The sequence below is a fragment of the Physella acuta genome, unplaced genomic scaffold (genome assembly GCF_028476545.2).
Source record: "Physella acuta isolate Inbredline_101_S28 unplaced genomic scaffold, ASM2847654v3 ptg000464l, whole genome shotgun sequence".
Classification (NCBI taxonomy): Eukaryota; Metazoa; Mollusca; class Gastropoda; family Physidae; genus Physella; species Physella acuta.
Window position 1 is genome coordinate 694537 of NW_026731983.1, and position 18088 is coordinate 712624.

General features: G+C 34.5%; 1 protein-coding gene across 4 annotated transcripts in view; it reads right to left on the minus strand.

Annotated features, from left to right (window-relative positions):
• The window catches only part of LOC131943627 (uncharacterized), a 78315-nt gene that overhangs the window by 11827 nt on the left and 48400 nt on the right, over positions 1–18088 (minus strand). For 2 of the 4 annotated variants that reach the window (XM_059303827.1, XM_059303826.1), the window contains exon 1: positions 941–1044. The exons of the other annotated variants lie outside the window; for them this stretch is intronic. The gene's annotated coding sequence lies outside the window, so the exon portion shown is untranslated. Of the gene's footprint in view, positions 1–940; positions 1045–18088 lie in introns of those variants that run through there. 4 annotated transcript variants of the gene reach the window in all.

Below are 18088 nucleotides of genomic sequence, written 5' to 3' on the forward strand. Positions count from 1 at the left end.
ATTTTTGCTTTTTTATTTTTTATTTAGTTACCAAAAATATTAAAAACATCAAATACATTCAATCTTCAGTAAAGTCCGAAAAAAACCAGACTGACAGGATTGTATAACCATCATAATTGTAACTACGCCTTGCACGATTTTTAAATTAATTAATGGGCTTCTCAAATACCTTCTCGCTCGCGTCCATTAGTGATTAGATGGACAGTATTACTCAATATTTTTGGACATTTGGAAGAAGTCTGAATTACATGGAACATGAACTATAAGAAATCTGTTCAAGTTAAATATTGGGTAAAATTACGATAGAGCGTCGGTTATTATTCCGGAATTGTACAGCAGTAAAAAACAGTAAAACCATGGCGTAGTCTCCCGAGCCGTTCCGGAAACCACCGAAAATACTGTAAACCATCATTTATTTGCCGCCATATTATTTTTAATACATAATGTTTTAAAATGTGCATGGATTGATTTTGATTGCATTTTAAATACTGTTTTGCTAATTATTTTGTATTTCTATTTATTTTAAGTGTATGTGCTAATTATTGCTGCAACTGAACATTGTTCTAGTTCTTCTCTACTTTTAATTATAGTAAATCTAATCGTCTTATTTTACTAAATCTAGATGTAGTTGTCGCAAATCTTCTGCAGGTTTTTTTTTTGTTTCTTTATTAAAAAGAGATTAATTACTACACTTGACTTTATTAATAATATTCAGATTTACTAATTGTTGCTCATTTTCTGTCAATTAAACATAAAATTAAGTTAAACTTTAGTTTAATGCGCTAGAATTTATTCTTATTTCAACGGTCAAATAAACTATGGTTTACACTTACAGTAACGAATGTTCCCGAAACTCAACAAACATTACCAGATAATTTCCGACGCTATATCGTGAGATTACCAAACATCGTTTGTAAAGTTAACATATATATTTTATTACCGTGTAAACCTCTGGCCGATCGAATTTTTGAAATTTAAATGGATGTTCTCATTAATATCACTTTAAATGTTGTTCGTGGACAAGATGATGGAAATACATTCGTTCATTTCCGCGTACCGCGCAAATCAGAACTAGTGCTCCCTTTTAAAATCATGGTGTGCAACCTTAACTATAAACACGGTGTGTAATCTTAACCATAAATATAGTGTGCAACCTTAACCCTAAACATGGTGTGCAACCTTAACCATAAACGTGTAGGCTATTCTAGTTTGGTCCGGCTTTGAGCTCGCATTGGAGAATCCATGATGTTGGTGTAAAATGTGATACATATAAAAATAGCAAATCATTAAAAAAAAAACTCACCAGCAATGTGTCATTGTTTTATCTTGTGTTGTGTATCAACTAGTCAGGTTTGATCTTGTGTTGTGTATCAACTAGTCAGGTTGGATCTTGTGTTGTGTATAAACTAGTCATGTTTGATCTTGTGTTGTGTATCAAATAGTCAGGTTTGATCTTGTGTTGTGTATCAACTAGTCAGGTTTGAACGTGTGTTGTGTATCAACTAGTCAGGTTTGATCGTGAGTAGTTAGGTTTCCCATGCTCTCGGAGTTGTTATGATCAAGAGAATCAGTAAAACGTGCTTACAAATGTAAATTGCCGACATTATATTTTGAATTGTTATTAAATGTAATGATGGTATAAAAGAAAACTCTTAAGTTAATTAATATTTTAATAAAATAAGATGATAAATATTGCTGGTTTTGCAATGTTTAATTTAAATTTCATAATAATAACTTAAATAACATTTCTTTTCATTGAAAGGTGATAGGTAGACAGTCATAACAAATTGCGATTAAAGAATAGAACGCCAACATTTTGCACGGTTTAAGAATTTACTTAATAAACTTAACATAACTAATATGAAAATGCATTAGGGTAACGAACTAACGATATCACTACGATAAAAAATGCTTAAGATTTAATGTTGCATTAGAATGTGCCACGAAGTAATCTCATTTGTAAAATATTACCTTAAACACATCCACTCTGATATGTAATTGGAGAAACGACTTAAAACGCCATGAAAGAACATACCATTAAGTCACATGTCTGAACTCTAGAAAATCAATGATATCTTAATATTTACATATAGGACAAACGCATCATAGATTCCCGTAACTGCAGCAAGCTCTTCAGCAGCAATTTTGATCCACTTTCCTCTTTTTTATAACTTTCTAAGTCTCGTCTTTCACACAGGTTTTCATATGTTTCTGTAGGCTTGTCCAATTGTAATTCAGACATAATCAGTCTCCTTTCTGCTTCCCGTTGTCGCATTTGTTTCCTTATTCTAGATCTTGCATCGGAAATCTTTAATTGTGAAGATACCATTTTTCTAATAATAGTCCCTGAAAATTCTTCCTGTTTTTCCAGTGTGTCATGCACGGATGTAGTTAGACTCAGCATCCTGTTGCGTAGGATTACGTCTACTGTATCAACAGAGTTTGGTGTGTCTTGTCTTGGATGAACATTTGGGATCGCTGGTTGCACGGTCTTGACGGTTATTCGAGGTTGTCCAGCTTCGGTGATGCGGTCTTTAGTTTTCTGGACATTCTTATAATTTGCTTCTGTATATCGTCGATCACGAAACACTAACACATCGACTATTTCAATCAACTGGTCGATTTGTTCAGTTATTTGCAACTCGTCTTTGGTTTTGTTGTCAAACAATAAATATTAATTACACATGTGAGTAGAGTTGATGTTGCATTAATTTTCTGAACAGTTTTGAACACTGGGGGGGGGGGGGGGTAAATGCTTCAACAATCAAATACCAATAGAAAATCCATTCAAACGTTTTATCTGTAATTGTACGTCAAAGAGTGGACAATTTTACCAACATATGCACGATGGATACTTTGCTATACACCTGCATGCAATTTTAAAACGTTACACTTTCTCCGGCAAAATTCGACCGTTACCATCGTTACGACTTATTGCGATTTTTTTCTCTCCTTGAAATAAACATTGATTATGATCGTGTAATTAATTTAACAGTTTATTTTGCGAATAGTTAAAATTCTATCTACAACTTTACATTTACTGGCGTACAAAAGTACTAACAGTTTATGTGGTCTATGTACTCACAACACCCAGATGGTAGGACTAGGTAAACCTTAGTCGTAAATTTATTAATGTGGGCGAGAGTGAATTAATGAATATGGCTTTAAATATGAGTATATTTGTAATGCTTAGGGGTGGGGAGGAGGGGGGGGGGTGGAAATCGACCACAGAGATATAAAACAAACGAATGAAAGCTGGAAGAAACGAAGCGGTTACAGAAAACTGTAGTATTCAAATAATTAAGTATGTTTTGATAGTAAAAGCCAACCACTTAGCCTTCAGTTAGGCCTTAATGTATCACCAATGAATGACGTCATTCTTTTGCAGCGTGTCTTTCTCCCACAACAATCCCCAGTTTTCAACACACGAAAAAAAAACCTGACTTCTCAAAAATCACGTCGCTAAGTTCTACTTAACCTCTTCCCGCCACAAATCACAATTTCTATTTAAAACAATATGTTCATCTTATATTTGTTCTGTAATAGTGCACGCTGTCTTAACCCCGGATAAGCGACGTCATTTATGGGTGATCTAATATTGGTTGGATTACTGCAAATAAAGAGTTCAAAAGTTCGACCTCCGGACAATCGTTGTCGTCTTGTATGGACAGGAATAAGTCTGAAAAGGTCTATTAGCCATTTATTTTTAACTATATTAGAAAAAAAAGAAAAATTACTATACAGTCGTATATTAAAACAATAAAAAAAAACTACCATATAAAACCACAAAATCAACACAACATGCATGCGAATAAACAATTTTTCAATTGAAACTACTCTATTATTGTTTTTTGAAACATGGCCGCTGCTCGTGTTTACTCGATTGTTGTCTCGAACAGGTTAGTTTAAAGTTTATTCCAGGATACTTTTGACTGGTTTGATATTGAAATGTGATTTTTTATTCTATTATCTGTTATATTATGTAAAATATGGCTTAAATATGGCCACATGAAAGAAGTATTCACTATTTACAATGACCGTACATTACTAGCTTCGTTGGAATTTACGACGCTAAACTAATCATGGTGCGAATCCAAAGTCACACATATATTATTTTATTTCCTGGACGATTGTTTACAAGCTCAAACTACCAGTAACACTTTAGCTGTGTTGTGGAGTGAAATTCATTTAGAGCTAGATCTAGAACCCACATATAGAGACGACACTTGGCAAAGTTAGACTTTTGGAACAATTTCCATCTGATGTCAGGACGCTGAGATGTCCAAAAAAGATAATGACAGATTTAACCAATTCCACCATAGCAACAATAAAAGCGGTTATATAGGCCCTGGTTGATTGGCCTTACATAGTTAATGAATTTTTTTAACACGCATGCGTGGCGTAATATTAAAATTCCATGGTATAATGTTCTGAGTCCCACAAACAGTTTTCATGGTGGCTTTACTTACACAACTATTGTAGCAATTTACTTGGATCTAACACATATTACATCTAGTGATGTATTTGGTTTTATTAAGATTGTTGTAACGTTTCGCCCTGACTCCCCCACCGAGTCTGTGTAGCAAATAGGCAGGTTTGCGTTCAGTCTGTGTATCAACTAGTCAGTTCTGAACTTGTGTTTAGGCTATTTATCAACTAGTCAGGTTTGATATTGTTTTTAGTTTGTGTATCAACTTGTCAGGTTAAATATTGTGTTCGGGTTGTGTTTCAATTAGTCAGTTTTGATCTTGTGTTTAGGCTATTTATCAACTTGTCAGGTTAGATCGTTGATACCCGGGTCTCCCTGACTATTGATGCTCTAATGTGTACCTGCCACACAGATACTTGAACACCGTAAAAGTCATTCAAAACCTTGCATGGTGGTCTATTTCACAGCTCGTAGCACCGTGTCTGTATCCATACAGGGATGTACAAGGATACCGACGAAAACATTATTTTAAAATAATTTCTACCGTTTCTTAATATAAAATATTTATAAAAAATTATTTCATCCTAATATTTGCAAGCTATAACTTACATATTCAAATTGTAATGTTTGCATAAATTGTATATTGATTGGTTATTCGATTAAATGATTATATACGTGGAGATTTCAAGTTAAATTTAAATATCCAGCCTTAAGTTTTCTTCAGCTAACTCTTTTCTTTAAAAGTCATCCTCTCATACACATTCTTTAGACCAATATTTCACGACAAATTTCACACTGCCTTCTTTCATTCACCATGAGGATTAACAATTAATTTGAATTAAGTAAATGTAAACTAGCGTGACAGTGATAACCGTGCTCGAGGGTCCACTATAAAGTACAACACCAAACAGGTGCTAACATTTCAACCATAAGACCAAATAGAAGGAAAGAAAGAAAAAGAAATGTATTTCAAAAGTTTTGATACTTTTAAAAACACAGTCTAGACTGTAAGAGTACTATCTTTTTTATACGCTTAAGTCAATTAGTTAACTCTGAACAGAACTGATTTTTTTAAAATGATGAATTCGGACAATAAACATTTTCTGTACAATATTTAAGAAAGTGACATAATTCGTTTGTAGTTGTGCAAACAGCCAGCGCTGTAACTTTATTTTAATTAAAATAAGAGAAGAAAAACTCCGCCGCCTAAACACCACCAGCTTTATGGTGCCAAAACGTTTATAAAGTAACGGAACTTTTATTTACAGAGCTCATAACTGACAAAAGGTTGAGGCGACACTGGAATTCTCACCTGAACTTAAGACAGTTGTTGACTCAAGTCACCTGAACTTAAGACAGTTGCTGCCTTAAGTTTGTCTATGCATTCTCAACCTGCTTCAGTCCTTCCTGTACCAGTTTCAGGCTTTCCGAAAGAATATTTTTGAGGTCAAAAGTTCCCCCTCCTTGTGCTTGTCCAGCCTGTTCCATTGCTCTGGGAATCGTTTGAGGTCCGCGCTCCTTGTCTCGCCTCTGTTGCACCAGATCTTCAAATCTCTTCTGATGATTGCGTTCTATTTCCCTCCTCTGCTGCTCATGGCGTTTTAAGTCGTCAATCTGATTTTCAAAATCCTCCCTTTGATTTTTCAGCTCTTTATCGAATACCTGTTTCATTTCTTCTTCCTGTTGTCGACTTTGTTGTGTTTCTTCAATACATATGCGAGAGAAATCGTTTTCATTAGAAACCTTTTTTTGTCGAGTTTCCAAGGTTTGAGTCAGGTCTCGAAAACCTCCTGAGAATTCTTCCAGCTTGGCAAGAATGACCTGGACAGTATTAGTTTGACTCAACATCTTGTCAAGTGTGACTAAGTCTACTGTCTCATGTGAGACTTGCGGCTGGTCAACAACTGGACGTTCTTCTTTGACCGTGGTCTCGCCGTTTATGGTGAGCACCTTTGGTTTGGCTGCCACATTATCTTTGATTTTCTGAGCCTTTTCATAGCGAGCTTCCGTATAACGTTGATCGCGAAATCTCAACTCATCAACCATTTTGACTAATGTGTCAACTTGTTCTTTTTTCTTTTTCTTGTTTTTGGTTTTATTATCAAACAAGACCACCCTATTGCAACACTCCTCGAGCAAATCCTTAAAGGCGCCATCTTGTTTTTGGCACCACTCCGAGAAGGCCAATCCTACTGAATCTGTTTCCTCCTGATCTTGATGAAAAACATCTCCGCATGTCAAGATTAAAATACAAAATTTACTAACAAAATCATCTCCAAATATTTTCTTTAACAACACAACCGACTCATGTTCGTCACGTGTGAACCTATTGCCGTATTTCAGGACGAAAAGAAAAGCATGATAGCCTTCAGGATTGGCTGCCAGAGCCAATTTTGCTGCATCATTCAACTGCTCAACTGACCGTTCATTATCCAGCCTTGTATCACAAAATGCCAGACCATCCACGACTTTAATCTGACGACCCTTGTGTTCTGTGATATCGGCGTCGAACTCTTTCGTCACAGAAGATGTACTGGACTCGCTCGCAAACTTTCGTTTCCCTACAATGGAATTTCCAGTCGCACTTTTGCCATTACCGGTTTTTCCAATCAAGAGCAGGTCGATCCTAGTTTGTATATTCATACTTTTCTGGAAACAGAAAAGCAAAATACTGTACAGCTGCAAAATATTGGATAGCTGTAAAATATAAACATATGTAGCATAGCATCCATCAAACGTAAGGTATTTATTTTATCCAGTTCAGCTAAAGTTGAATGCATATCTGACACCAGGGGAAACCAGAATTTTATGTATGTTCAAAACTCGATAGCCCTACTAAAAGTTATTTTCTACAACACTAAGATCGAGAAAATATAACTATTATTTCTTAGTACTCATAATTTTTAAGAGCATTATAAATCTAATATGTGTTATATCTTTCTTTATTCTTAAAATTTTAACTAAACAGTAGCATATTTTGCAAAAAAAGTTATCTATAACAATAAAGTCAAACTTTTGATCAGTACGGTATAGCTCTACTTATATTCAAGGAAATGTAATTATTTCACTACTAGAAACTGCAATCGATTTATTTCTAAATCCAACATCCATTGGTAAAAACTAGATCTTAGTCTGTTTCAATATGAGTTGGGGGATGTTAAAAATTCACCATCAATATAACAACAAATCTGTCACTGTCTAATAGTACTTTCACAATGTAGCATAAATGCTTGGGAAAAAGGTAGCATGAGTTTTAGGTTGAGCAAAAAACTTACTTTTAAAACATTTGCTTGAATACTTTATTTTTCAAAAATCATAAAATTAATTTAATAATGCTACTGTAGAATAAGTAGTTTCCTCTCATATTTGTTCAGTAATGACATTTGGTGGCAGAAAATAGGAAAATGTTTTCACTCCTGCAAAATTTTTATCTCCGGAAATAATAGTTTTGAAACACGATCAGTAACTTGCGAACTCTAAAAGACAGTTATCTACACATTCTTTATCCGTGGGTATCTTTCAAGCAAAAAACTAATCAGTTCACCGTCGTCAAGCAATTGATAGTTTATAATTCTTCCATCTCCTTTTTCATTTAATGTAGGGATCATTATTTATATATATATAAATGACTAATCTAATGTTTAGTAGACTAAACATGTGAAATCATTTCTCTGTCATCAGGGATTAATGTAAATGGAAAGTTACGAAATCGTAGAGTTAAAAGTGTTCGAAATGGAGTTACTAGATTTACTAAAAATCCTGTCAAATAATATTTGAGCCGCTCGTACCATATTTAAATGTAATGCATGCATATCACCTTACATGCTACTCAACAAAACATCAAACTAAAATCTATAATACTGACTCTTATACAGACTTACCCTCAACTTTTCTTCGTGCCTTACAGAATGTGGTCTGCTAGTATTTATCCTGCAGCCATCTTTTTATGTGGAAGAAGGGGCATTACAATTATATATATATATATATATATATATATATATATATATATATATATATATATATATATATATATATATATATATATATATATATATATATATATATATATATATATATATATATATATATATATATAATATGTCGAAAAAAAAATTAAATTAAAAAAAATCAGTTTTAAAAAAATTGCAAAATCTAGGTTCAAGCAATATTATAATTTTTCTTATATCAAACGCTTAACTAATTATCTGATTGAAAAAAGTTAATGAATTTGTGTGGGAATTAATTACAAACCCATTAAATGCAGATGTCAAGAAAAAAAGAGGAACTTTACTTCTTTTGGTGTTTTGAAAGTAAAATCTATATATTCCAACTTGTATATTTTAATAATATGTGAAAGTTAGATTCAATACTAGCTTGCCCGTCCCCGCGATATCCAGGGCGCCAAATCTCCCCCTGCCGTTACGCCGCCCGTGCGAATTTGAATTCTTTTTTCCCCCAGAAACCTCCCCAGTAGTATTCTTAAAGTTTCATGGCGATCAGATGAAAAGTGTAGCAATGCATAAATAACAAAATCAAAATCTGACGAAATATATTAGAACGGTTTTATCAATGCTTTACCAATCCTATATTTTAGACGCGTGACCTTGTTTTCCAAAACCTAGTTATTTAAATGTAAACACTGGCTCAGTTTGGGTCATATTTATAAGGGTACGGGGTTCCTACACTACGGCCCCAAAAAAAGCCCGGGTTTGCAAATCGTACTCTGCCGAGACGCCAGTGGACGCGCTTGATTATGTATAGTGAACGACTCTAAAACACAGTCTTTTACATAGTCTTTCGCAAAGTTTGAAACGGAAATAGGAGGTGTCATATCGCTAACAGGATAGCCCGGGATTTTAAATCTTACCCTGCCGATGCACCGCCGGGCGCCCCATCGTATCCATTGTCTATCTCACTATTTAAAAAGAACGAAGGCACCATAGCGCTCAAGGAAATTCCACGGCGCCAAATCGGTTCCTGGCGTGGGCCGCCCGTGCGAAATTACCCCCCCCCCCCCCCCCACCCCAAATCTTCTCGGGATTATTCATCAACTCCTCAAAGTTTTATGGCACTCAATAGCGCTCAAGGAAATTCCACGGCGCCAAATCGGTTCCTGGCGTGGGCCGCCCGTGCGAAATTACCCCCCCCCCCCCCCATCCCAAATCTTCTCGGGAGTATTCATCAACTCCTCAAAGTTTTATGGCACTCGGACAAAACGGTTCCGAAACCGCATCCGACTTTCAATTTTTTGATATACGTATATAGATAAGAATCGCACCCTCCCGTGGCGCCGCTCTTGCGATATTAAAAATATATATTTTCACAGCAGTAACCTTTCTTGGAGTGTTCTCGTCAACTTCTTAAAATTTGATGGCGATCTGGTGAACGGTGTCAAACCGAAATCGACTTTTTTTTTAATATACCGTATATAGAGAAAAAACAAATAACGTCTTCGTTTAACCCATATTATCCCAAGGTCTCAAATTTTTATAATTTTTTGATATGGTTTAGCTTTTGGGCACTGAATGAAGGAATGACTATGGATTTTTTTTTTAAATCAATACTTTTTTAAATATCGATTTTTTAAAAAACGTCCCATAAATGGGACGCTAGCAACGAACGGCCCCATGTACATTTATTGAAAAATACAATCATTTATCACGAAATATGGCTAATCACGCAAAAATTAAGCTGTATACTGATTTTGTATTGTTAGACCAATGATTACATTGTTAAGGGCAGCTAAAAATACTGATAATGATCAATTGGGTTAGCCATACCATGGTCTAAAATGCAGAAATTATGTTCAAAAGTCTAGTTTTCTTTCAATCTAGCATCCATCAAAGTGAATAACACTTGGAAATAAGTAAAGCTGTGACTAGTACATCTAATTATACAACCATGATCACAAATATTGTTATTATTCATCGAAACTGTAATATAATTAAATATAAATAATTGATGTTTTTTTTGGGGGGGGGGGGGGCGTACTTGAAGTTTTCAGGGGTGGGGACTTAAATTTCAGGGGAAGGGTGGACATTGGTAAAAGTATACTTTGTATATAAATTCCATTTTGTTCTGGGGGCAGAGCCCCCCCTCCTCCTCCTCCGAAATGATGCCTGTCCCAGATGTCATCCAGCCATTTTATCTTTTCTTACCCTCGCTATTCCCCCCCCCCCCTCACAGGCGTACATTAGGACATCAGACATCTTATTTCTATGGCACGGATCCGTCTCTGGGGGCCTGTATTGAGTGTTCATTGCTCTCATCCATGTATGCATCTCACTATGCGAACAGCTCCCAATCTAACACTAGGAATCTCCTTAAAAAGTTAACAGAGTAAAACTGATATCGGGAACCTTTGGAGGGGAATATTATTGGGGCATGACAACTGTACACAGCTAATTCACATTTCTGCTATATGTAGCTTAAGCTCCATTATATGAAGAGAGTTAACCAACCCCCATGACTGAATCGTTTCACCTAAATCGTGGCCATCGTTATTATTCTGGTTTGTTATAATTTTAATATCACGCGCTAGTAAATTTACAGCAATGCTAAATTAGTTTGTATTCAATGGTATTAAATACTTCAGTAAGTGCAATTCTGAAAACTTATAAATAAAATGTAATTTTTTCAATATTTGCAATTTTTTAATACAATAATATATAAAAAAAAAATATAGCTCAAGGTCATAATTAAATATCTATAAATACTACTTAACACCCCAAAGTCAACAGTCAACAATTGTTTCACCATAAATAACCATTTAACATACATATTTGCATCTGTGTTTCTCGCTATTGTCCAATAAATGTGACATTTGTGTAACAATCTGCATAAATATAGGTCAAGTTCATAATTAAATATCTATAAATACTACTTAAGACCCCAAAGTCAGCAGTTAACAAAGTCAACAATTGTTTCACCATAAATAACCATTTAACATAAACATTTGCATCTGTGTTTCTCGCTAGTGTCCAATAAATGTGATGTTTGTGTAACAATCTACATGGGGCCATTCGTTGCTAGCGTCCCACTTATGGGACGCTTGTTGTACACTTGATATAACGAAGTAGTAAAAAAAAATTGTTATTCTTAAATTTTTATCAGATCTATAATATAAGCGGGCTGTGTCTTCCTTCCTTCCTTCCGTCCGTCATCGCTATAGATTTTGGGACTATAAAAGTAAACATTCGCACCATGCTGTGCTTTTCAGTGCACCGCAGTGTCTTATTATAAGTATTAGAGTAGGGTTTGTTTATATAGCGGCATAGAGCTATTTTATAAATGTCACGGTTTTTACTCTTTCGCATAACGCCAAGAAAATATTAAATACACGCAAACTGCTAAAACGTATTAAAAAGATTAATGTCAAATATCATTTTCGTTTAGCCTATCAGAAAAAGTGGATACATTTTAATAACATAATAACAGTAGGGTAGAAAAATCAAATTAATTTAACTCTTTTCTAATTTTGACAAAGGAGGTAATTTAAAAATACATTAAACTCACGCTAATAAAAAATGTGAATGCAAATATACGTTCGTCATAGAGGGAATTAGTGTTGCAATAATATAATTAGCAAAATGTGAATGCAAATTATTCGGATGTGTAAGAGGAAATTATTGTTAGAAAATTATAATTAGCATGGATTGAGAAAAGGCAATCTTTTATTTATTTTATTCACTGAATGTAGGCCCTACTGTTTATTACTTATAATTTTTAATCAACTATTCAGCACTATTATAGACGCGTCATCACGTTCATTAGGTGCGCAATGGTTTTAGTTATGAAAATCTATTGTAAATTTTTAAAATTTAAAGTACTGGAAAAAAATGCGTGAATGGATAAAGTGAAATATTGTAGGTAAAACACGGATATTTTAAATACTGCCTATTATTTATACTGTTTACTAATTATTATTCTATCTTTCGGTTTGAGGACAAGCTAGGGGTTTTATAGGAGAGGCGTAGCGAGGGGAGGGCATATGTCCCCGGGTGCCAACCTTAGGGGGCGCCAAATTGGGTTGGAAAAAATTTGCGAGGGGGGGGGGGGAATCGAAAGTTTTAGGGCGGGGGGGGGGGGGGGACAGGGGTGCAAATCGAAAGTTTGAGGGGGGTGCAAATCACCGGAAAGGGCGCGATTTCGCGCTACGGGCTAGACTGTGAGCAATATGCCTTTATGATTGCATTTAAATTGTGTTTATGTTATGAGTGTTGTGTTTGTTTTTTCGTTTTTTTTTTTTTTTTTTTTTTTTTTTTTGCGTTCGTTTGTGTTGTGTTTAGTTTTGTTCTGTTCCCAAGTTGGTACATTTAATAAAAATTTACCGTGGCGGAGCACGGGATGCAGCTAGTAGAAATATGGTACTGCTACAAGTTTCAAATGTATTTTGCACTTAAAATGTTAATATTTTAGAAGATATGCATTTTCCTGTGCGCATGTTTTCTTTTTTCCGCCATTTTGACAAGTCCTGCAAATCCGGCACTATAACATTTTTCTAAATTAATTTTTTTCACAAAACACACACAAATTCAATAATCTATCCATTTTCAAATACAAAAAAACATAGTTTGTGTTTTTAGTAGTTTTTAATGAATTTTAGCAATTTTTTTTACAAGCGTCCCATAAGTGGGACGCTAGCAGAATATGGTTAATATTGCATAAAGGACAAACACACACACATACATTGCATTATATATATATATATATATATATATATATATATATATATATATAATGCAATGTGTGTGTGTGTGCGTGTGTGTTTGTTTGTTAATTTGTTTGTCTGTCTTTTATGCATTAATACACATTTCATCCAATTGGCATGAAGCTTTGAAAATTTGTTGTCAGTTGTGGCACCGCAGAATGCGATTTGTTTTTCTCTATATACGGTATATATATGTGTGTGTGTTTGTGTGTAAATAAAACGAAGACGAACTCACCCCACAAGCTACACCTCAAATTTGTATAACCACATTTATTTTAATATCAGTGAACATTATTTTTAAAACAGGAGTTAGAAGATAGTTAAAGATGCTACAAAAATTAAGGTGGAAATTTTGTCCTCTCTTGATTAATATGAGTAGAAAAAAAAGTGTGAAATGTAAAAGGTGTTTAATCAAATATTTAAACCCTACCCGAGAGGTCCGTGAATGAACTCTTAGTTGATGAGGAAGAGCTTTCGTCGAGATGCCGGTCCATTGAAGTGTTCTTTCCACGATTCTCCGATACACCTTGCGTTTCAACATGGAAGAAAAAAAAAAACAAGGAAATAGGTTCGATTGATTTCTTCTAATGTCGTGAACATCTCATAATGTCAATCTAAGCTTTACCTCACTCCCATTCGTGTAAATTTAGATGGGGAAAATATTTTGCAATATTTTCTGGGCTGCTTGCCGCACTCAGATTTGTGACTTACAGAACTACATCAATGACAGCTACACCAATGACAGCTACATCAATGACAGCTACTTCAATGACAGCTACATCAATGACGGCTACATCAATAACAGCTATATCAATTACAGCTACATCAATGACAGCTACATCAATGACGGCTACATCAATGATAGCTACATCAATAACAGCTACATCAATCACAGCTACATCAATGACAGCTACATCAATCACTGCTACATCAATGACAGCTACATCAATCACTGCTACATCAATAACAGCTACATCAAAAAAGCTACAATAATGAGAGCTACATCAATGACATCTACAGTAATCACAGCTACAATAATGAAAGCTACATCAATCACAGCTACATCAATAAAAGCTACATAAAAAAGATACAATAATAAGAGCTATATCAATGACAGCTACCGTAATCACAGCTACATATATCGCAGCTACAGTAACCCCAGCTACAGCAATGACATCTACATCAATAACAACTGCATCAATAAAAGCTACAATAATAAGTGCTACATCGATCACAGCTACAGCAATAAAAGCTACACCAATGACATCTACATCAATAACAGCTGCATCAATAAAAGCTACAATAATAAGTGCTACATCGATCACAGCTACAGCAATCACAGCTACATCAGTCACAGCTACATCATTTACAGCTTTATCAATTACAACTACAGTAATCACAACTACATGAATCACAGCTACATCAATTACAGCTACATCAATGACAGCTACAGCAATCACAGCTACATTAATCACAGCTACTGCAATCACAGCTACATTAATCACAGCTACATCATTCACTGCTACATCAATCACAGCTACAGCAATCACAGTTACTTCAATCACAGCTACATCAATGACAGTTACAGTAATCACAGCTACGTCAATGACAGCTACAGCAATCACAGCTACATCAATCACAGCTACATCAATTACAGCTACATCAATCACGGCTACATCAATCACAGTTACAGCAATCACAGTTACATCAATTACAGCTACATCAATCACAGCTACATCAATTACAGCTACAGCAATCACAGTTACATCAATCACAGCTACAGCAATCACAGTTACTTCAATCACAGCTACATCAATGACAGCTACAGCAATCACAGCTACAGCAATCAGAGCTACAGCAATTACAGCTTCCATAGTCACCATGTTTCCCAGTTGGTCTTAACGTAGGCTTTTTAAATGTCTCAAAACACAGATTAGGCGATGTATGACATTGAGTGTAAAACATGCCGCCACCATTAGGACTTCCAACAGGATTCATTTCAGCTGGCATGTATGGACGTGGGCCTGAAATGGATTTTATATAAAATATATTATCTTCTACACGTGTTCGCCGCCCCGGAAAATTTAGTCCGCCACCAAAATAAAATATCCAGTGACCCGCTCCCCATCCCCGGAGAAAAAAAGTCTGAAAGAAACACTGCATGTGTAAAACTCGAATTACGCAAGATCGTGTAATATTTCATATATGTTTTTGACTAAAACATCAGAACCCATTTAGAAAACCATTTAATATACATAAGCTACGTTAACTTATTTTGGCTTGGAAACTGAAACTAGATTTTTTTCTTGCTAGGCGAGTTAATTATATCAGTTTATTAACAATTGAAGCGGAAATAGTGTTTGATTTTTACTTTATCGTATACACGAAGTATAAAGAAAGTCTTGTAACCGCGAAAAAAAATCGAGATTTTTGCAAACCTTGACATTTTACGACTACCCTGAAGAAAAACATAGTTTTGCAAGCTCGTCCGTATCTGTGTGTGTGTGTGTGTGTGTGTATGTGTGTGTCTGTATACACGATAACTTGAGTACAGTTACAACTAGGTTGATGAAATTTAATATATAAGTATTATATCAAAATCGGAGATCCGTATCAACTTTTGAGCGATTTCCGATAACCGGAAGGGGCACTTTTTCTACTTTAATTTTTTAAAAGCCTATAGCTGGAGTTCTGTTTCAAATAGATAAATGAAATTTCACATGTAAGTAAAAAGTTTCTGCCTTCTGTCAAGCTTTGAAAAATTTCCTTTGACCGGAAGTAGTAATCCCCTGTTGTTTCATATCAGAATATTTTAAAAAGTTTAGGCCTATTATATTTAACAAAACGCAACAGATAAGCCGATGTATCACCTGGATTAATATTGTCAAATGTACAGCAATAAGGACGCCCAAAAGCAGGTGGGTTTATACAAGGTCTGATGGATGATGGATATCCGACTGTGTTATAAGGACTGTTATATCCTATATGATATACATTTGGAGTGAGATTGTCTGAATAATGAAAAAATAGATTAAATATTAAGTAGATCTAGAACTAGTACGAATATAATGTCAGAGTTTTTCTAGGCATCTCTTTGGAGCAGCCCCCCCCCCCCCCCACGAAGAATGTCTACCGCCCTCCCCCCCTCACATAATGGAATTTAAATAGAAATTATATACTTTTCCTAGTGACCGCCATCCCGGAATATTTAGTCCGCCCCCCCCCCTGAAAATATCAAGTGCCCCCCCCCCCTGGAGAAAAAAGTCCGCCTGAGTTGTAGCCAACGGCACTGTAAGCCACAGAACTACTATCTCGCATATAGCATCCATTTGGACTGAGGCTATTATTTATGACATCTGCAGATAAGTAAGCACCCAATCCATGTTCACCTTGGTCAACTCGATGAAATGTAACTGTTTTATATAAGAGGTAATGGAGAATTATATATATATATATATATATATATATATATATATATATATATATATATATATATATATATATATATATATAAAGTTTAGACCTATTATATTTAACAAAAACTCAACAGATAAGCCGATGTATCACCTGGAGTGCTTGCCATATGGAGGTAAAGAGGCACTATAGCCAGGTGGTCTTATTGGTCCCCATTGAAGATGGATAAGGAATATGAAATCTATTTGGACTTAAATTGTCTGGCATAATGAAAGAAATAGATTAAATGTTAAGTAGATCTAGAACTAGTACGAATTTAAATGCATCTACGGACTGTAAGTCTACAGATCTGTGTCTAGTGTTAGAGTTTTTCTAGGCATCTCTTCGGAGCCCCCCCCCCCCCCCACCGAAGAAAGTCTACCGCCCCCCCTCACATAATGGACTTTATATAGAAATTATATACTTTTCCTAGTGACCGCCATCCCGGCAAATTTAGTCCGCCCCCCACCTCTGAAAATATCAAGTGCCCGCCTGAGTTGTAACCAACGGCACTGTAAGCCACAGAACTACTATCTCGCATATAGCATCCATTTGGTCTGAGACTATTATATATGACATCTGCAGATAAGTAAGCACCCAATCCATGTTCACCTTGGTCAACTCGATGAAATGTAACTGTTTTATATAAGCGGTGATGGAGAATTATATATATATATATATATATATATATATATATATATATATATATATATATATATATATATATATATATAAATATATATATATATATATATATATATATATATATATATATAATATATATAAACTTTTATATAATATACATGTATATATATATAGGCCCTACATTCATCGCCTATTCTTTTCCTCTTGCCCACTAAGCTGTTAATTTTTTTTAGTTTTATATAAAAGGCGGTGATTCGCATTCATAGAAATTATACATGATTTAGCGGCCTAAGGTTCTCTTCCGCAGTCGACAATCTGTTGTCGTTGATGCTGTTCTTAGAGCAAAACCTTTCTGAACTGTTTTTGTAGAAGACACAAGTGTAAGCTTCAAACCTCTCAATTCCAAACATCTTTCTATTAACCCAAACACCAACTCTAGCACTCCCATTCTCGGGTAGCGATACTGCTCTGTACGGGGACCACTGGTGTGGGTTAAGCATGTATCCTTAAAGTAAAACTATGTTAATCACAGCACTAACATCATTTATATCACAAGTTGTATATATATATATATATATATATATATATATATATATATATATATATATATATATATATATATATATATATATATATTATATATATATATATATTATATATATATATATATTATATATATATATATATATATATATATATATATAAATATATATACTATATATATACTATATATAATATATACTATATATATATATATATAATATAATATATATATATAATATATATATATATATATATATATATATACTATATATATATACTATATATATATATATATATATATATATATA